The sequence below is a fragment of the Tachysurus vachellii genome, chromosome 13, assembly GCF_030014155.1.
Source record: "Tachysurus vachellii isolate PV-2020 chromosome 13, HZAU_Pvac_v1, whole genome shotgun sequence".
NCBI classification, from domain to species: Eukaryota; Metazoa; Chordata; class Actinopteri; order Siluriformes; family Bagridae; genus Tachysurus; species Tachysurus vachellii.
In genome coordinates this window covers 24551469-24573968 of record NC_083472.1, presented here as the reverse complement: position 1 = coordinate 24573968, position 22500 = coordinate 24551469, and the positions used below count along the sequence as shown (strand labels likewise).

The 22500-nt window shown below is 40.9% G+C and overlaps 2 protein-coding genes across 3 annotated transcripts in view; one reads left to right on the top strand and one right to left on the bottom strand.

The window, feature by feature from the left end:
* lingo2 (leucine rich repeat and Ig domain containing 2) overlaps positions 1-15495 on the bottom strand; it is a 246724-nt gene extending 231229 nt beyond the window's left edge. For both annotated transcript variants that reach the window (XM_060885168.1, XM_060885167.1), the window contains exon 1: positions 14813-15495. The gene's annotated coding sequence lies outside the window, so the exon portion shown is untranslated. The remainder of the gene's footprint in view (positions 1-14812) is intronic.
* The window catches only part of grhpra (glyoxylate reductase/hydroxypyruvate reductase a), a 459032-nt gene that overhangs the window by 303314 nt on the left and 133218 nt on the right, over positions 1-22500 (top strand). The gene's annotated exons all lie outside the window — the stretch shown is intronic.

The following is a 22500-nucleotide window of genomic DNA, read 5'->3' as shown; positions in this document are numbered from 1 at the left end:
TAAATAATTTATATCTGCTTTTTAAAAAGAGAGGTGTTTTATGGTCCAACTGATAGAAATGTGGCCATCACATTAGTGTGTTCTGTGACATGGTGTGTGTGTGTGTGTGTGTGTGTGAGGAAGCTCTTGGTTAATGGCTTTCATCTCCATGAGCTCTAATTGACAGGACGATGCACAGCTGAAATCCCAGAGAGACCCAAGAACACAGCTCATGCACCGCAATGTCCATCTGTACGGAGGAGCATCCCGAAGAACCTTATAAAAAATCTTCTCTTCAGTACTCTGGTTCATCAGGAGAGCTCAGAGACGAGCTGTTACTCCGATAACTCTGTTACTCTGTTATTCACCGGTGTTTCTACGTTTCTTCAGAACACCATCGCTATTTTATTAGCATGTAACTTGAACAACAGACACCTCAGGGAGCGCTAAAAACACACTCCTGCTCCGGCATGATGCAGTTTTCCATCCTGGTGCTCAGGAGCAGATATTTTCAGCCGTGTTCAGTGCAGAGGAGGGAGTTGAGAAACGTGTTGGCTACAGATTTAACAGCTCTTACTAATTACTGCACAAGAGCTGAGTCAGTACAGCAGAAATAAAGCTAGCAAGAAACAGTGGAGAAAAATGTATTTATATAGGATGTGTTTCTGATGCCTGAGGGCGAACATGTTTAAGATTTCTGTTTGTAAGTCATCCATTGTCTAGATTCAAAGATGTAACACTAAACAGATCTTTACGATGTGCTGTCATGGTGCTGAGAGTGTTTCTGTTGTAAATGACAACATACTGAGTGTCATTTTTGGATTATTGTCATCCTGAAATGTGATTAAACTGTTTCGTAACCGTGGCAGCGTTTACTCATTTCTACCGCTTATCCGAACTACCTCGGGTCACGGGGAGCCTGTGCCTATCTCAGGCGTCATCAGGCATCAAGGCAGGATACACCCTGGACGGAGTGCCAACCCATCACAGGGCACACACACACTCTCATTCACTCACGCAATCACACACTACGGACAATTTTCCAGAGATGCCAATCAACCTACCATGCATGTCTTTGGACCGGGGGAGGAAACCGGAGTACCTGGAGGAAACCCCCGAGGCACGGGGAGAACATGCAAACTCCACACACACAAGGTGGAGGCGGGAATCGAACCCCCAACCCTGGAGGTGTGAGGTGAACGTGCTAACCACTAAGCCACCGTGCCCCCGCAGCGTTTACTAGCAAGAAAAAAACAAAAAGACGAACTGAAGATTGTAGTATTTTCATTTAAAATTCTAAATAATAAATAAATAATCAAAAAAATTTATTTATTATCTAAATAATTCTAAATAATCTAAATAATTCTAAATAAAATAGTAACAAAAAAACAACAAAGAAACGAAAAAAAATATATTTTACAAAATATAATTAATATAATATATTTTACAAAACATAGTTTAAACATTTAATAGTCAACATTTTTTTATTTTCTTACAAGAGCAAAAACCTGTGAAATATGTGAAAGATGATAAAAATAATAATAATAAGAAGAAGAAGAAGAAGAAGAAGAAGAAGAAGAAGAAGAAGAAGAAGAATGAGGTGCATAATTGAGTTTGGATGTACTTTATGTACTGTAGGTCTCACTGTGAAGGCGGGACTTTGTAAAAATGGGTGGGGATTTTCTGGAAGGTGGGTGTGGCCAAGGAGTAAAAATCGATCATTCCTACTGTCAAATCCCTTTATTTATACCTAATTTTGGATAATAATAATAATAATAATAATAATAATAATAATAATAATAATAATAATAATAATCAAAAATATTAATGTAACTTTTTTGTTTTTATTACCAAACGTTTGTAAAATTTGAGAAAATCTCCTTCTCTGTTTATTTGTATTATATTTGATAGCAAGAAAAAAATATATATATATATATATATATATATATATATATATATATATATATATATATTCCTATTTATTTATTTATTTATTTATTTTAGTTTTAAGGATTTTTTTTTTTTGTGGTTAAAGGTGATAAGACATCTTGGTTGCCTGTACTAAAGTAAAAAAAAAAAAAAAAAGAACCGTCTCAGTTGTATTGGTGGAACACACACTGGTGTTTTTATAGAGATTATACAATCAGCTCACGGTGCTCATGTAGTGTGTAACCTGATTCTGAATCCCAGGAACTTTCCCTGAATAAATACTGCCATGAATCTACTGTAAATATAACACTCTACATCTTCACCCGAAGACCTGCTGTTCTTCATCTGCCGTACTTCACTCCTTTATGATCCCTGAAGTCCAGAGTGTAACAGTCACCATGTCACGTGAGCGCTGAAACGCTTCCTCAAGGTCACCTACGTCTCTGTAGGATGAAATACGATTCCTTATCGCACACTTTCCCGTCGCTGACGTTGACGGATGGATATTTCCACCTTCTGTCTTTAAACACAAACACAACACATCCTTTGCTCTACATATTCGACTTGTCAGATGGAATTACAGCGACGTATTAATAGAAGGGAAAGGCAGCGTAGGTGTGTCGCTCGCAATCGCCGCAGAATTGAATGGAATTGGAGCACAAGTGCGTTCACTCCGTCTCTCTCCCACACATTCAACATCCCCATGCGTACATCGCTCGCGCAGTCTTGTTGGCACTCATTAAATACATTTTTTCTCAGAATTAACTGAACCGTGTGCTCTCTCTCTGTCTCTCTGTCTCTCTCTCTCTCTCTCTCTCTCACATCTCCACGCCTGGAGGAGCCATGAGTGCCTCAGTTTAACATTCACATCATGCCAGACGACCACCTGGATCGAAATCAAATCATATTTTTCAATATCTGACCACCTCCAGTACTCCGGGCTGCAGGACGAATCTCAAAGCTACTCGACATCCAATTAAACGAGTTAAAAATCCGCTTTTTCCGTTTCTTTCTTTTTTTCCTTTCCTTTGGGAAAGTTTCCCACTAAAACCTTTACAGATTTTTAAAGCCAATAAACGTCATTAATCTGTATTAATCATTAATATATTTTTTAGACTCAGGGCTGTTTCAGAAAATGCAATCAAAAATGTTCACATGATCATGTAAAAAAAAAAATACAAGAACAATGTAATTGTGTGAAAATATGAAAGAATTATAAAATAAAATCCTGTGTGAGACATAAAAAAGTGACTCCTGTAGGAAAACTACACTAAAAATACTCTCTCTAAGCCAATGTGACATAAACCTACGTAAGCGGACGTACAGTAAAGGTTTACAGCAACAATTCATGACGGATATGACAGATATTTGTGATGTCACTGTGTGACATTGTGTTTTTCATTCAGAACAAATCCTATAATATCGATGTCATAATAGTGTCATAACATGGTTATAACATTGTAATAAATGACTTGTATACCTAAACCGGCTAGAAATACATACAAGAGCCAGAGGAAACTGACATAACTTATATATATATATATATATATATATATATATATATATATATATATATATATACAACATAAACATTATAACTTTGGAGTTATAAGTGTAATGAATGTTATAACCTATGAAGTCACGTGCATGACATTTGCATGACATAAACCTGAAAATTGTTTTAACAAAATAACAAATAAATTGTTTTGACTCAAGTGTCAAATATGTCAAGCGATACTTATTAGAATATTGATTGAGACTTTTGTTAGTTGTACTGAAATGCTTATGTAGGTGTTATGTAGTCTTATAAAACACTATTCTAATTCACAGACAGATAACGTTATTGTTATATACTGTACATCAAAATCAACAGAATCTGACTTTATATGAGATGCCACCTTATAGATTGTTAATGATGGCTAGTTCATAATGTAATGTAATGCCTATGTGGGTGTCGTGTAGCCTTATAAGCGCTGGTCTAATTCACAAACATAAAATAGCATTGTGTAAAAAATTTTATATAGAGCAACAAAAGCACATTGACGAAAGCTGGCTTTGTATTATCAGGTTAATGTCAGTTGTCATGAAATGCTTATGCAGGTGTTATGTAGGCTTATAAGCACTGTTTGTGAAACGATTTGTGCTTTTATTATGTTACTGCCTGTATATCTGTCTCAGGCCTGACTGTCATGTTGTTGTGTTGACAGTTGAGCCCTTTATCAGTGACAATGACACTGAAGTAGGAGAGAAATCAGTGCTTTCTATAAAAAGCCACACACACACACACACACACACACACACACACACACACACACCCATGGGCAGATGACAGAATGCCAGCTCTACGTCTGTGGCAGTTTGATAAGAGCCACTGTCTCTGCTCGCCCTCTGAAAGGCCACATTTTGACCACAGCTCTCACGTGGCGACACGCTGACAGCCCGTGGCCCCCGTTATCCCGTCTGTCCGCCGTCATCCCGTCAGCACCACGCCTATGGGCCCGGAGTCGCTCTCTCACTCTCTCGCTCGCTCAGATGCACTTCCGCTGATTTACAGTATAATCCAGCTCCGTGATGCCATCCAAGGCTAGGAATTACATATGTTGACAATGAGAGCGGTGCTTGCTCACAACGAGGTAAAGGTCATCATTCAGATGCTCTGGCTTTGTTCAGAGGTCCTTACAGACAAACAGCAGATTAACGTCCACCCTGCATCCGGCTTTCCATCAGAAAGCAGCCGGCGTGCGTAGATTATAAAAGGCACCGGGCCGTGTCGCTGAGTGTTACAGAAGGGAAGATGACGAACGTCTCTACATCTACAACCATCTCTGACTCGACTGTTAGCTTGATGAGATTTTGTTCGTGTGTCAGACAAACTTTAAACGATTAGGGACATTAAGATTAATTATGATTACGTTCTTTTAATTAGCACAAAAATACATGTCGCCATTTTTTTTTAATCCTTTCATTCAGACCTGAGAAAGGAACTTCTTTATTAAGTTAGTATGTTTGTTCTCCCTTCATCCCCTTGTTCTTTTTTTCCTTCCTTTCTTTCTTTCTTTCCTTTCTTTCTTCTTTCACTTATTGAATCATCTTGAGCTTTAGATTCTTTATTTCCTATAATTGTGTGTAATTTTTCACTTCTAATCATCACTGAGATATAAAGAAGTTTCTATTATAATATATTTGTGTGTTATTCTGTGAAGAACCCAGGACAGGTATTTTACTGCAGTATGTGACAATAAAGGCTTTCTGGGTTTGTTTTTTTTTAACTTTTCCTCCTGAATAAAAGATGTGCAATAAAACATCAGGAAAGCAGATGGTGTTTCAGCTCCATGATGTTCTTGTCACTCTGACACTAATGCAATGCTCTAGAGAAATTTGGAATTTTTTTTGGACTGAGAGGTTTGGAAAGACGACAGGACATCAGAATGCCACACAAATGTTTTTTTTCTTGGTCTGAAGGTGATATTTTGTTTACATTTTGCAATCTATTCAAATGAACACGCAGGTTTAAGCTTCTTTAAGGTTTCTAAGGCATAGAGATTACTTTTAATTCTCCTACAGTTCACGTATGCCCCTTTTCCACCGAGGCAGTTTGAGTGCTGGTTTGGAGCCTAATTTAGAACCAGTTCTTTCTTTTTCAACAGCCAAAGCACCGGCTCTGAACCAGGAAAAGTGGTTCTTAAGTAGCACCAAAACGTTGCTGGTCTAGACTTAAGAACCGCTTGTGTCAGGGGCTGTGGGCGGGGCTGGGGGCGGGGCTACTGTTAGCGCATTTGATAATGTACCTTAAGTATACTAATGTTTAATACACTTTACCGCGATATGATACATTATCAGCACACATGATAGTAAGTAGCTACATGCTAAGGCTAACTTTTTTCTGTGTTAATGATAAAATAACGTTATGTACTTTCTCCATTACAACCTCCGTTTATACAGATTACATGGAGCTGCACGTACATGTTGGATTCGCCGCGTTTGGGTGTTAATGTAGGTTCACAAAGCCATGAGCATTAACAGTAAAGCAACATCCACCATTGTTGATGTGTTTGTGTTTGTCGCTGCTGCGCTAACGTTGCTGTGTAACGTGACACGTATACAGTGACGTCAGACTCGGCTCTGTGATGCTCTCTAACCGATATAAAGGCAAACCGGTTCTTAGAAGGTTCACCAGTGGAACCAACTTTGAACGAGCACCAGCGCTAGCTCTGAACCAGCACCGGGTCTTTTTGGTGGAAAAGGGGCTTTAGCTTTCTTCACTCTACCTTTACTTTCTAAGTTCAATATCAGTGATAGAACCTGAGCATCCAAACCGATCTGAGCTGCTGACTCGAATAAAACATAGAAAAAACAGCTAAACGGTTCACTCGATTCCCATAATAACAGAAACAAATAGGTGGAAAAGTTCCTTATTCTGCTCTGGCGGTAATATTGAACACACCCTTCGATAAAATTCGGACAACCAGATCCTAAACACCAGGCTTGAAGTGAACATCTGGATCACTGGATAAGAGAAAAAAGGTGTTTGAAGACTAGCGTGAAACTTCACCCAAGCCTTCGATAGATGTACAGCTAGAAGATGCTAATCCGATTTGCTTTAGCTTGAATATCTCACAACTTTGAATGCATCGTTGCACCATCATAACCATTTGTGATTAGAAAGAAATCTACTGTTTTTTACTGCTTTCCAGTTCTGATTAGCGTGACTTAGAGGTTGGTTGTTAAACACCATGAACAGTATTTGGGTCAAAGATTAGCGTCAGTGATTAATAGTGAAACGATGCTAATCTAACAAACACCCGAGTTGTCAGAGTAAGCATGAAGTTTTAGGAATTCTTTAGCATTAAATAACCTGGTCATTAAATATCAGTACACAAATATGAATATTGGAATGGAATTCAATTAACACTCCAACAATTTGTCACTATTATTTATCAAATAATCAATAATCCAGACTTGTGCTCGACATCCAGACAGTGAAGAACAGCACCATCAAACTGACTTGAAGTATTTGGTTGGAATGTACAGAAAGAAACCTTTAGCCAAAGTATGTGAGTTGATGTAATGTGTAATCTTTCCCAGCAGGATCATGGCACCAGATCAAACACCAGATAGAATGCTTAAGGCAAGGTTTTATTCTTCCTATTCCTTCTTGATGTCCACCGCATTGCTCAAAGCCTTCACAATAGTCCATCAGTGTCTATTACTGAAGTTCAACCCAGAGTTGTTTGGAATGCTAGGAGTCAGGTTTACTTACATTCTACATCCCTCCTGATCCACCCTCCAGTGAACATCTTGTTATGGTGTTAACCGCATTATCTGCCCACAATGCCCTGTTCCATTCACACCAATCACCAGTCTCGCCTCACGAATCACCTCCGATCCTGACTTTCCATACTTTCCCAACTTTATTACTCCAGCAGAATCCTTCTTGGTGTCAAACCACACTGCTCAAAGCCTTCACACTAGGCATATATCGTCGCTGGCGGGCGGAAACCTCGTATGTCCAAATTTGGTCAATTTCATATTTTTTCACATATCGATGCTATTGGTCAGTCCCCACGTGGTCTGTTATTTTTACAAGTTATTAACCAATCTAAAGTCTTGAAAATAGCTTGAGCGCAAATCTCATAACTCCATTGGACACTTCAACTGTCCACCTCTTCCTCACTCCGTGGGAGAGCTTCACGGCATATTTCTCCTCAAGAAGAGTCGCAACGAATCAAAACGTCTTCTGAGGTAAATGTCTTGAAAACACTGGGCTCAAAGAAAAAAAAATCTTGACCCCCGCTAGTTCTGGTGCTCGTCTGAGGACAGGAATTTAGCGCAAGACAATCCACTGCAACGCGGACTAAACCCTGTGCACTGCAGATAAGGTACGGCGTTATGTTAATAGTCGATACGACGATATGTTAATATTCCATCAGTGTGTCCATCAGAATCTATGACGAAAGATCTACCCAAAGTTGTTTGGAGTGCTTTGGAGTAAGATTCACTGCGATTTTAGATCCCTCTTGATCCACCCTACAGTCAGCATCTTGTTATGGTGTTAACTGCTTTATCTGCCCTCAGTGGCCTCCTTCATACACACCAATCACACTGGTCTCCCCTCAGGATCCACCTCCAACCTTGAGCTTCCCCACCAGCCAGTTTTGTCCCCGCCCAGATCCATGCCTAGGATTAAAGCAAAACTCTTGCCTTTTGTTTAGGTGCTAGATGAAAAAAAAAAAAAAAAAGGCTCTGCTTTGGGCACAGGGTTTTGTTTTTGACCGTTCACTGAGATTCCTTCTTTTAATGGAGAGTCCTTGACTTGCCCAAAGCACAGAGAAATCAATTTGTTCTGATGGAGCCTTGAGCAGAGCAGAGATAGCCGATTTTGACAAAGATTCCTCTCTGAAGCAGTGATCGGGGCCTTGTTTTGTATTTATAGGAATTATGAATATGAATTGCACTTGCCGAAATGTTGGAAAAGCCTGGAACAGATAAAGCGCCATGAGAAATGATCGTCTTATGCGAAGCCTTCGATTGGTTTTGAAGTATTTGTATTCCTACACACTGGGAAATGCTCTGAAACTTCAGCTGAGTTTTAATAAGAGCATCAGTGCTGCCTTTAGGATATCTTGGCTAAGACTAAACGTTGAAGTGCAATATCTGTCTGAATAGACTTAAAAATAAATACGCTTCTTCTTTCCATGCCTGGAAGGAAAATATATCCCATACAAAGTGTATAGACTCAAATCATTGGTCAACAAATTCTTGGGTATTAAATATTAAGGATTTAGCTCACAATAAGGTCACAAGGTTGACCTGGTTACAAGGATGAGCTTTTGAACCCTGACACTTGATGAAACTGTCACTCCTTGCCTTTGATATGGTTCTGTCTCTGCTCCTGTCGCGTCATTGGTCTGTTCCATGATCACTGGTCTCTCTTTAGATCTGTTTACATTCTCTATTTATACCCTGATTTGTCTCGTTATGATTAAAACTGTGCATTTCTGAGCATTGCTTCTATTTTGTTTTACTCACTAATTCTCCTGTTTTATGATTATAAATTAAATTCATTCTGCCTGTAATTTGACACCTACTGCAGGTTATAACAACAGTTATTGAATAATTCTCAATTACTTCCTGCTTCTAACCACCACATGTTACAGAAGACATCATAACTAGACAAAAACTGATGATGGTAAGTTATACTTCTTCTTCTTCTTCTTCTTCTTCTTCTTCTTCTTCTTCTTCTTCTTCTTCTTCTTCATCTTCTTCTTCTTCTTCTTCTTCTTAATCTTCTATATCTTCTTCTTCTTCTTCTTCTTCTTCTTCTTCTTCTTCTTCTTCATTATCTTCTTCATCATCATCATCATCATCATCATCATCTTCTTCTTCTTCTTCTTCTTCTTCTTCTTCTTCTTCTTCTTCTTCTTCTTCTTCTTCTTCTTCTTAATCTTCTATATCTTCTTCTTCTTCTTCTTCTTCTTCTTCTTCTTCTTCTTCTTCTTCTTCTTCCTCATCGTCTTAATCTTCTTAATCTTCTTCTTCATCTTCTTCTTCTTCATCGTCTTCTTCTTCTTCTTCTTCTTCTTCTTCTTCTTCTTCTTCTTCCTCATCTTCTTCTTCTTCTTCTTCTTCTTCTTCTTCTTCTTCTTCTTCTTCTTCCACATAAATAGCAAACAAATGTGACTTTTTATTGCCTAATAAGTAAAGAAAGTCCTACTTGCAAATAAAAAAGAAAGGTTGCAAGATAAATAATTGCAATTGCGTGATGTTATGTCAGAATTGCAAGATTTTAGCAAATAGGGTAAAAAAAGTTCTCTTTCACATCTCTTACATGCTGTATTTGAAAGACAATAAGTCACAGTTGCATGATATGTCACAATTATGTGATTAAATATTGTAATGGCATGATGTAAAACGGCACAATTGGGGAAGAAAATTCGATGACATTTTTTCTCATACAGAAGCTTTCGTTAAAAATAAACAAACATATTAAGATTGAAACAGGGACACATCCAAAAGCAAAGACACGTCTAGTGTATTCCAAGCTAAAGAAGGCTGATATTGTCTAATTCACGAGATTAACGCTCATTCCGTCGCTCGGTGGTTTTTGCAGACGTCAGTTCTCACTGGCACAAAATGGTCGATTGGATTTCCAAAGACGACGTGAATAAATAAAGCATTTAAGAGCAAAAGCCTCAAAGAGAAAATCCCGTTGGATTCCATCAGCAAGCTCTGTTAGTCGGTTCAAATTAGATCTATTTTCTCTTATTTATCTCGGCAGTCATTAGAGTCGAGGCGGTCATTAGAAGAAGCCCTTGCCAAGCCAACATCACCCTGATACACACTAATGATCTGATCAGCAAAGCTCACAGTGCCAAGCCCTGCGTCAGAACCTTCCAGACACCGGCGCAATGGCGAAAAGGAACATTGTCCTAAAAACGTTGCAAGCCAACGTGAACAAGTGAGAGCTGACTGATTATGTCAGCCTCTTCATTGACACGTCAAATGCCTGCGAGCTCTGGGTCTAGCCAGTGAAGACCTCACATCCTGGAAATGCATTAAGTATTTAAACAGTGTGGTTTTGTTAAAGAGAAGCTCAGCTGTTAGAAATGTTTAGAAATGTCTTCATTTTGAAAGGAAAATCGATGACAGTGTGTGCGACCTCATTCATGTCGTGTTACAGATAAACTTGTTAACTCGAGTAAATGTTCAATTTCAGAATGACTGTGCAGATTTTTGCCGTGTGAAGCCAGGACAGCGGCGGTTTATGGCAGCGTACGGCGAGTGTTCTCCAACAGCGCAAATACGTCCTTGTGACTTGAGCAGGAGAAGAATTTAGTCTATTTAGATGAATGAATTGGAACTGAACCCGAACAGCAGGTCGGTTCAGGGCATTCACTAAATTCCAGGGGTTTCGTTACCACGACGTAAAGTGGGCGTGTATCAGGAGGTCTTGGAAAAATGCCGTCTTTCAAAGAAAAAGAGCAAATCTACGATGGATAAATGGAAAAACCTACGATACGACAAAACAGTCGTACAGGTAGATTTTATATTTTATATCTATTATGCTTTATTATCTTACAGTTAAGATGTTTTAGAAAACAAATAAACAACCAAAACCTACGGTTTAGGGTTAGGAAATAAGTGCATCCCGTCGGATCAGAGATACGACGGAACGAAAGGCTAAACACTGATGTTGTGACACATTAATTCATTTGGTCTAGAATGAATCCACATGACATTCATTCATCTTCTACCGCTTATCCGAACTACCTCGGGTCACGGGGAGCCTGTGCCTATCTCAGGCGTCATTGGGCATCAAGGCAGGATACACCCTGGACGGAGTGCCAAACCATCACAGGGCACACACACACTCATTCATTCACACACTAGGGACAATTTTCCAAAGATGCCAATCAACCTACCATGCATGTCTTTGGACCGGGGGAGGAACCGGAGTACCCGGGGACGGGAAGGCACAGGGAGAACATGCAAACTCCACACACACAAGGTGGAGGCGGGAATCGAACCCCGACCCTGGAGGTGTGAGGTGAACATGCTAACCACTAAGCCAACGTGCCCCCCATCCACATGACAATAAACAGTAAATGCACTAAAGATTTATGTAAAACATTTCACTGAGTATTAGATGGATTCGACCTCCAGTTACAAAAGTGTGTGTATTTCAGTGTGACATCATGATTATTTCACTACATTTCCTAATTTCCCAGCAATCTGCCTTTGATTATTTTTTAATTAATTAAAGAATCATCAATTTCATAGTTCTTATTCTCACTTACGTTATAGCAGCTACTGTAAAATCAGCCTCATTAATCAGCATCTCAGCGTAAACTCCTCTGTCCTGAAGACGCCACAAACCTTCATCTCTGAAAGTGACAAAGCTCTGACACTGAGACTCCTTATATACGTGTCGCATCTGCATCTCCAGACAGAAAACCTCCTCATGTCAACCGTTACACACGATTTTAAGTCATTTTATGTGGAGCGTGTATAAAATTTCAGAATTCAGCTGTACTGAATAAACTCATCCATCTTTGTCAAGCCTTATGTAATATGCTCCTGCTGAGCAAAGAGGGCTTCTCCAGAACAGAATATTAATGAATTAAGAATGTTTAAGTGTCTTATACATGCCTCATGTCTCAAAAATCATAAACCTTTGCTACATTTGTTCTTGAGAGATGTGGAACCTGACAGATGTTTCAGTAGGACATTTCAGCTAAGAGGTTCATCACCACATTACACTGATAAATCAATCTCTCTCTCTCTCTCTCTCTCTCTCTCTCTCTCTCTCTCTCTCTCTCTCTCTGCAGCTGTTCTGCTTAAATCTGTTTAAAATGACCTTTCCTTCATCCAGAGGACAAACTGCACCTCCTTGTGGTGGGAGTCATGTGGAAGATCATCCAAGCTGTCTTTTCAGAAGAATGCTTTAATGCTGTGTCAAAAACAGAAGGGGCGTACATCTAAGGATCAGTGGAGTGTTTGACACGTCTGGATGCCAACGTGAATAAAATATGCCATGGCTGAGGTATTTAACTGACTGGTGAACACGATGCGACATCTGTTCCGGACGTGTCCACTCATCCGCTTGTAAGATATTCCGGTAAAATAATACGCTAAAGTCTCTTAAGGTTTTATAATCATTTTCATTTTACACAACGCATCAATCACGGAAACGTCTCACGTGTCAACGTTTCCCAGGTGCCTCGCCAACAGGACACCGCGACGCCATCTGTCGCAGCTGGGCACCATTCTTGGTTGATTTAGCCTAATGTAGCGTATGTCCTGTTTCACCTCTGGAAGCAGGAATTCTATTGTATCTCTAGCCTTCGTCTATCTTAACGACGACGGACGGATCATTCGTCACTCGATATTCTTAGAGAATATCATATACTGTAAGGAAAGAAGAATAATTAGTTAAAGTGGAACTCGATCTGCATTAACAAACCCAGCAGTGTTTCTCTTTACTCCTCTTTATCTGTACTCTAAGGAAGTCTTGATGATGCTTTGCTTTTTTGTTTTGGCACATTGTACATCTGGAAACACAACCTGGTAAGAACACCAGTCTATCTTATTGTAGGTTCTACAATTTCCAAAAACAACCTCTTTGGCTCTCCACCAACACATGCTGGTACAGTAGGTGGAGTAAAGAATCTACACTGACCCAAAGTGAATGTGTGTCCATGGTCCATTGGGTTGGACTGGTGTCCCATTCATGATGTATTCCCACTTAATTATTATACAAAAATAACAAGATACAGTCCCAATTCCAGGTTGAGGCCAACTGTAAACTGCAGTGAGGTAGCTGAGGTTGAGGAACTGGAATTCACACAGCATGATCTGGCATTTTAATATCATTTTTTTTTCCACAGCATTATTTAATAAAACATCACATTTGTACGTCATCGCTCCAAATTTGACTCTATACCATTCCGCCTTCAGAAATGTGCTGAATCTAAATTATAAATCTAAAGCCTGCAATGAAACGGAGCTCATCACTGAGAACAGCTTTATACAGACTTCCTCTTTGATTTGATTTGATAGCACTGAAAAGTGAAAGGGAGGCTTTACACCATCGTTCGATGCACAGTAATGTAGCAAAGAACCCTCCCTTTTCCTGAAGACACAGAAAAAAAGAAAAAGACAAAGAACAAATCAGGTTTGTTTGTCTGAAAAGTGAGGATGTTATCGATCGTCTTCTAAACCATGAAGGAATGTGTCTCTAAACGCGAGACCTCGCCTGAAACTAGAGCAGCGTCAACCCCGAAAAACTCAACATCTATCGCATGCTGCTGGCTTGGCTTTCAATAAATCATCACAAGGCTCACAGAGAACTCACAGATCTCTGCCATATCACACGCAGATGGGGGTCTCGGCGAGATAATATCTATCTCTGGGAAAATCCTGCTGTACTCTACGGTGCGTAAGACAAAATCAAGAGAAACAGGACATTAAAGCTTCATAAGGGCTGCAAAGTCTTGGTCGGATTTATGACTCGAATTAAACCCGTATCAGAAAACTACAAAGAAAGCCTTTATTCCCAGCTGCAGCCTCTGTAGGGTCCCTTAGTGAGTGCCTTATCAAGGGGAGCGCTGCACATCTACTGGCAAAGTCATCTAGTGGTCATTTATATGGATGCAAAAAAAAAATCATGGTCGTTGGCTTCATACATTATTAAATTATAGTAAATATTTCAGCATGGACAGGATGTGCAAGCCTTTGTGAATATTTAATCTCTGGCTCTTTTTTTTTTTTTAAGAGCACTTGTCCGGTGCGGAGGACGAAGACGAGAGACGGAGCTGCAGGACGCTCACACCCTGCCAGATGAGCGTGTCCTTCAGCCGGATAGGAGATGCTCACACACTCTTCGTTTTAGTGCCGGTCTGTAACGGCGTGGACACGCCTCTATCAAAACCTGCTATCGAGTTTTATCGATTTCAGCCCACTCACACGCTCACTCTCGCAATGTAAAGGTAGGAAACGCGTGGCTTAGATGAAGGAGGGATGCTGGAGAGATAAGGAATGTCATCTGGCAACGCATCAGGAGGTGAAGTGATTAATATCCTCAGATGAATCCATGACCAACTTAATTTTTACTCTTTGTGGAGAAGAAGAGGAGCAATGAAGAAATAATCAGCCTCGGATCAAATGATTCATTACGACCAAAGAAAGGAAAGAAAATAAAAGGTACAGATGTTGTCATGTATTAAACTTAGATCACTTTGCTTATGCAATAAGAACAGGGCGAGCTCCTTCGGCTCAAATCATATTCCACTCCCTTGGATATCTTGTCTTCTTTCCTCAGTGCTCGAATCACAGCTTTATCAACACACACACACACACCACACACACACACACACACACACACACTAATCACCAATGATCTTACCTGCAGAAGCTTTTCCGAGGTTCCACACAACATCCAAACCCAGGATGAAAAGCAAGCAGAGCCCTGGCTAAAAATCTCAAAGTCTTCTGAGATCCGCTCTCGATTTTGTCTTATCAGTAAAATCCTGGTTTTGTGTCCTCTTTAAGATCGTGTGATGAATCTTTCCCCTTGTCCGTCTGCTGTATTCCGTGATGTTCTTTGAAGATTCAAATGAAGGAGAGATAAAAAGAGGAAAAAGGACTGAGAAGGGTAAAGAGAGAGAGAGAGAAATGAGGAAAGAGAGAGAGCGGTCCTCAGTGATGCGCTCGTCAGTGGTTAGAAGCAGCGCTGGCGTTCCTGCCTCGAAGGATCCTGCCGCGCCGCGTTCTGTTCATCCCCCGCTCGCATCCTGTATAACTTCAGGACGGGGAACACACACACACACACACACACACACATACACTCACACACTCCACAGATGCACAGTATCCACAAGGCGAGGTGTTGTTTTTACAGGAAATAATCCTCACAGTTGTCCTTGTCCTCGTCTGCTCGCCGGTGTTCTGTAAAAATTCTCCCTTTTCTCTTAGACGCCGGGAGATAGGAGAGATCGGAGTGAACGCGTCTCGCTCGCTCACTCTCTCTCTCTCTCTCTCTCTCTCTCTCTCTCTCTCTCCCTCCCTCTCTTGATCTCATGCAAGCTTTCACATGCACATCCCCTCCCTCCTTCTCCTTTTCACGGCTATTCTCTTCCTCTCTCACTCTCTCTTGCTCTATCTCTACTTCTCTCACTCTCTCTCGCTCTGTCATTACCGCTCTCTCTCTTGCTCTGTCTCTTCCTCCCTCACTCTCTCTCACACTCTCTCCACCTTTCTCTCTCTCTCTCTCTCTCTCTCTCTCTCTCTCTCTCTCTCTCTCTCTCTCTCACCCTGTCTCTAGCTCTTTCTCTCTCAGTCTCACACTTTGTCTCTAGCTCTCTCTCTCTCTCTCTCTCTCTCTCTCTCTCTCTGTCTCTTCCTCCCTCACTCTCTCTCGCGCTGTCTCCACCTCTCTCTCTCTCTCTCTCTCTCTCTCTCTCACCTTATCTCTAGCTCTTTCTCTCTCTGTCTCACACTTTGTCTCTATCTCTCTATCTCTCTTGCTCTGTCTCTCTCTTGCTCTCTGTCTGTCAATTAACTGCTTCAGCATTCTCAGCCCACTCTTTCTAAGCTTCCTAAGGGACCAAAATGTTGTTCAGATGAATATGTTGCAGAATTCACTAGTCAGCGATTTGAACAGAAAAGCCTAGATCAGGTGTCATCAAGCAGGCTGGATGCAGGATGGAGTGTTTCAGAGCGTTTCAGAGGCGTGAACATGAAAATAATACTCTAGTTTAATCCCTGTAGTTTTCAACCAGCTTCTGGAGCAGATGTTCAGCCAATCACATGCAGTTCTGTCAGTTAATGAGCTGAAGGTTGCTCATCACATGACATCGAGGTTTCATTTTATTTACCTGATTATAGAACAGACTGTTTAAGACTGAAGGACTGGACAAAGACATAATGTTTACTTCAGTGTGTCATCTGATACGAAACCAACCATTACATAATATAATCATTACATATTGTGGTAGGACAGACTCCAATCTCGAGACGTTTTGAGACTTGTGCATAAGTGATGCTAAATATGGACTTGGACTTAACCATGTTTGTTAAAATAGTGTTTGTGTCGTCTTTTATACTCATATGCACAAAGTTTGACTTGGTCCAATGAGGATTTGCTGGTTCTTGATCTTGTTTTCTTTTAGGCATCAAATTGACTTGACCTGAAAGCCCTGAAGACATGATTTTAAAGCGATCTCAGCTAGTCCTAGTCTTGGGCTAATGGTTGAAAGGTTGCTGATGTCACCATTGAGTACATTTTAGTGCAGTTGTGGGGTAACAGTGGCTTAGTGGGGAGTCTGTTTGCCTCACACCTCTGGGGTTGGGGGATCATATTCTGTGTGACCCTAACACTAACATTTTGTGTTTGCGTGCTCTTCATATGCTTCAGAACTGCTTCCTTCCCCAAGATGAAGATATTCAATTGGTTGATTTGAATCACTGAATTGGTCTTGGCTTGTATATCATTGTGTCCTGCAATAGGTTGACACCACAGACAGGGTGTCCCCTGTCTTGTGCCCCGAGTCCCCTGAGATAGGCTCCAGGTTCACCAGCAACCCTGTGGATGGAATAATATCAAAGAAAAACCCCACGAAATACACATATTTATAAAACAGAGGTGCAACCTTTCATTCATTAACTCGTTCTCGTTCTCCACAACTCCTTATCTCACTCACTGCTATACTGTCATTGCTAAGCCACGCCCCTGCTATGCAAATGTTCGTACGTAATAAATTTTAATTTGAGAGAAAGATACAGAGAGCATGAGATACAGAGACAGACAGAGAGAGAGTGAGAGAGAGAGAGAGAGAGAGAGAGAGAGAGGGAGAGAGAGAGAGAGAGAGAGAGAGAGAGAGAGAGAGTCAGAGAGAGAGAGAGAGAGAGAGAGAGAGAGTCAGAGAGAGAGAGAGAGAGAGAGAGAGAGAGAGAGAGAGAGAGAGAGAGAGAGAGAGAGAGAGAGAGAGAGAGAGAGAGAGAGAGAGAGAGAGAGAGAGAGAGAGAGAGAGAGAGAGAGAGAGAGAGAGAGATACTTAGAGAGAGAGCGAGAATGAGATACTGTAGAGAGAGAGAGAGAGAGAGAGAGAGAGAGAGAGAGAGAGAGAGAGAGAGAGAGAGAGAGAGAGAGAGAGAGAGAGAGAGAGAGAGAGAGAGAGAGAGAGAGAGAGAGAGAGAGAGAGAGAGAGAGAGAGAGAGAGAGAGAGAGAGAGAGAGAGAGAGAGAGAGAGAGAGAGAGAGAGAGAGAGAGAGAGAAAGAGAGAGACAGAGAGAGAGAGACAAAGACAGAGAGAGACAGAGAGAGAGAGAGAGAGAGAGAGAGAGAGAGAGAGAGAGAGAGAGAGAGAGAGAGAGAGAGAGAGAGAGAGAGAGAGAGAGAGTGTCATTCTTATTAGAGTGCATTGAAGTTTTCATCTTAGAGAACTTCCTTTGCTCAAGAAACAACGGTCACCATCTGATTTTAACCAGCTGCCAGGGCTAATTGAAGAGGTCAGTGAAAACAGAACTAGCAGGCAGATTGCTAGCGTATTGCACAGGCTAATATTGCGCATACTGAACAGCAGTGATAATTAGCTGTAAGCAAAAATCTCCCAAAATCCCCCATCGCTTGTAGCACAGCTGCACGGAGAGGAGCAGAGGGAATCATTAATCGAGAGGCGAATATTAGAAAAGGACGAGGGTCTGTGCCGCGGCGCGAAGACGTAAACGAGCACTGGTCTTGCGGGCATGCTGTCAAACACGTTTAGGATCAATCTGAAATTTTATTAGCACTGAAAATGCTCATAAGTTGAACATTAGAGATTAGGATTAGTGCTCAAGGATGTGTGTCTTATTTCAGTCCAAATTCTATACCAGTTAGTGGATCTTCAGTAAAGTGTTTTATCGTGGTTATAGTGGAGCCTTGGGGTCTTGGGAATATTGTTAACTGATGTTAGCATATACAGTAATACCTCGAGATACGAGTTTAATTCGTTCCGTGACCTTGCTCGTATCTCAAAGCAATTTTCCCCATTTAAATTAATTGAACTCCCATTAAGGCACGTTCGCCTCACACCTCCAGGGTTGGGGGTTCGATTCCCGCCTCCGCCTTGTGTGTGTGGAGTTTGCATGTTCTCCCCGTGCCTCAGGGCTTTCCTCCGGGTACTCCGGTTTCCTCCCCCAGTCCAAAGACATGCATGGTAGGTTGATTGGCATCTCTGGATAAATTGTCCGTAGTGTGTGATTGCGTGAGTGAATGAGAGTGTGTGTGTGTGCCCTGTGATGGGTTGGCACTCTGTCCAGGGTGTATCCTGCCTTGATGCCCGATGACACCTGAGATAGGCACAGGCTCCCCGTGACCCGAGGTAGTTCGGATAAGTGGTAGAAGATGAGTGAGTGAGAGAGAAATCCCATTAATTAATGAATGATTTTGCTTAATTTTCTTCATTGCTTTTCTCTTCGCTTGTTTTTGCCTTTTTTTGTCACTCTTTCCACACTAACATCTGTCGGTCGTTTTAATAAAAACAAACCTGTCCGGTTGGCATATCGGATGCGGTGTAGTCGCACAAGTACAAATTTTTTAACGGATCCAACGCTCAAAACGGATCCGAAAATTATGGATCCGCAGATGGTCGTCACCTCACGCAGCGCCTTTGCGACTCTCCATGTTTATGTCAATGTCAATGACTTCCTGTTTATTGACCGTCGTTTGTCGTGTGCAGTGGAAAGGCGGCTTTAACCGAGTGAGACGCGGGAAGCTGAGGCGGGGAAACAGAACACACGTAGTTGGGGATCTTTGTTTCACCGGCATTGGCTCGGATGCTCGTATCTCAAAAATTTGCTCGTATCTCAAGCCAAAAATTTGGACGAATCACAGCTCGAATCTCAAAAAATTCGTATGTCAAAGCACTCGTATCTCGAGGCATCACTGTATATGTGTGTCTAATGTTAGTCGAGTCAAACACATACTGATAGGTTTTATTTTCAGATCAGTTTTCATGTCGTTTTTAAGCAGGAAACAGTGTAATAAGAAATGAGGAAGGGGCTTTCAGGGGTTCGGTTAATACCTGAGTTACACACATATGGTTTATAGTTACTCCAGAAATATTGTTCTACAGGTGACTTAAACTTACCTCTGAGGCTTTACAGTAAATAGAAATTTATTTAAAACTGCAAATGAGATTTTAGCTTCTTCATCAAAAGCTCCTCGGTGTAGAGAGAAAGTACTGAAGCTGCACATATTTCATTCTAATAATCTCACCATCCCTTTTTTCCTGCTTTTGGTCTCATTAACATGGTGCAGCACATATCTAACTAACGCTGCCTTCTATAACGTCCCTGATAATAGATCCATGCCAAGCATTATAACACTGAGCAATCTTGGCGCTCATTAACACTAACACACGAATATAGTGCTGGAAAATGTGGTGCATTCTACATTTAGCATCACGCATGTTTTAAAAAAATTGGAATCTGTGCTTTTATGAACACATTTGCATACATATTAAGAAAGGTTTTTATAAATGAAACCCATAAACCATGTTCTGTAGAGGAAACTCGGTTAGTGCTAACTTTAAAAGTTTGCTTGTAGTGGAACTGCAGCGGTTGTGTTGTTGTTTCTTTCCCAGAGAGCAGGGTCAGCCTGTCAGGCGTCTGTGGGGCAGTGCGGATGGATCGGGATCGTGTTTGAGGTCACAGCCATAGACGCGACAGGTAATGGCTCTGGTGCCTCTCTGGCTGCTGGGTCTAATCCTCAACCTCTGCTAGTCCTGGGAGGTGAACTCAGGATCAGGAGGCTACTGAACACACTGAAGCTTCCTGAAGCTACATTATCAATTAGCATGAAAGACAAACATAAACACGTGAGACTGAGAAAAGGAGATTTGATTTTTTTCCATATCTATTTAAGGAGGAAACTAGAGAGGAACCCAACTCAAAAGGGAACCCCATCCTCATCTGGGTGACTCCAGAGAGTTTGATTATGAAACATTTTCTCTCTATAAGTGTATATACTGTAGTCAAGTGGAATTATGTAACCAGCAGATTTTAAGTGTGAGCATCAGCAGAATTTTTGAATTCATTTTAGATTTAACATAAATTCCTGCTTGCCAAAGACAAGAAATGTCTAATGATGTAGACTAGAGTGCAAAACAGACCTTGGAGCAGCAGCTCAAAGCCACCGCCGTCATGGTCTCCGAGTGCTTCTACACAGCAGTCCCATGTATCTCCAGGTTCCTTGTGAAGCATCCTCAGCAGCAGTGAGCACCACCAAGTAACCAGATATAGGGCATCAGGATGGAGAGAAGAACCGATCACAGGGAGCTCGCTAGCATGTTCGTATCTTGGGTTGTCCTCTTATTGGTGGATTTTAAACGAGTGTTATATCAATGGAATTATTAATAAACAACTCAATTGGCTCACATTGACATAACGTCGGTCACAGTAACACTAAAACAGTTACATCGTTACGTGTTCTAATTACCGGTAATAATCCAAAACCAAACTATTATTTTACAGCATGTGTTTTTCTTTTTTTAACTTTCCTGCTGAAAAATTGTACTATATAAAGTGACTTGAGCTAATGAAGTGAAATTGCTTCCTGTGCCAGTTCATGTTTCTTGTACTGGTTGTGTTTTTGTTGTATAGCAGATGGTTTGCTCAAGGTTCATTGCAGCAGTTCACCGTCCTACACAATTTAGCGTTGTTCCTATTCCAGAACATTTGAGACGGAATTTTGTAACATGTTGAGTTTAATGGTGTGTGTCATAGCGTGGGAAAAAATATGTGAAGCTGCCCAGAAAATTGTGTTTGTTAAAAAATGTTACTGGAAATGTTACAGGTAAATGATTACATGATATGGTGAAGTTTTCTGTAATGGAAGGAGTCTCCGGTCTCAGAGCTTCTGGAACATTCTGCTGTTCTGATCTGATCTGACGTGACATATGGCTAAGTACGGTGACCAGTACTCAGAATTTGTTCTCTGAGTTTAACCCATCCAAAGTGCACACACACACCGTGAACACACACACACACACACCGTGAACACACACACACCATGAACACACACCCGGAGCAGTGGGCAGCCATTTATGCTGCGGCGCCCGGAGAACAGTTGGGGGGGTTCGGTGCCTTGCTCAAGGGCACCTCAGTCGTGGTATTGCTGGCCTGAGACTCGAACCCACAACCTTAGGGTTAGGAGTCAGACTCTCTAACCATTAGTCCACGACTTCGCCTGTTACAGTCGTTGTTACTCGTCAGGAAAATCTATAACTTTTATTTATATTTATATTTAGATTTAGATTTAGATTTAGATTAATTTGATTTTTTTATAACTTGGATACAGCTACCATTTTTAAAGATCTACACACGTCTAGATTAAAGGTTCCTCTAAAGTTTTGGATAGTTCCTCAAGGGTTCCTTCAGGAGTTAGGGTCTTATTGTTCTTAGCTGAAAAGGAAACATTCCACTCGCTACAGGGAGATTTTAATGTTTCAATGAGAAAAGTTAAAAGAAAAGGAAAATGTTGTACCTCAGAAACCTGTAAGAGCTCCCATTCAAAGAACCCTTAGCCATTGGGTCCACTGGGTAGATTGGGTCCATGGCCGAGATCTTTTCCCCATCAATCCTTTAAAGCATAAACAACTTTACTTTTTTTTTAAAAAAACAAGAATACAAGATCTCACCATGAGAAGTTCTACAGATTAATCTTCATGAAAATCTTCATGATCTACGGCACAGGACGAGGTTTGACTTTTCTTATATTCTTAGAACTTTATCCGTTTAACATTGATCCAAACCAATCAATCCTCTGGCTTGCAAATGAATACTTCTAGAATTATTCCAGAAGATCAGCTTTAGATTACTTCTCTTAATGCAGGTTTTTCGAGAACTGATTTGACTAAATGGACTCCTGCATATTTAAATCCTCGTGTGTATCCCAGAGTCTGAATAAAGTCCATAACCTTTGTCATTTTTGACCTCTTTCATATCTCAGTCTGTTCTCCTGAGAAAAAAACGAAGTCACAGAGACGCAAAGATTTATAGAAGCGCTGGAGTTGTTCGAATCGCGGGTTAAAAGTCATGCTCTGACTTTCA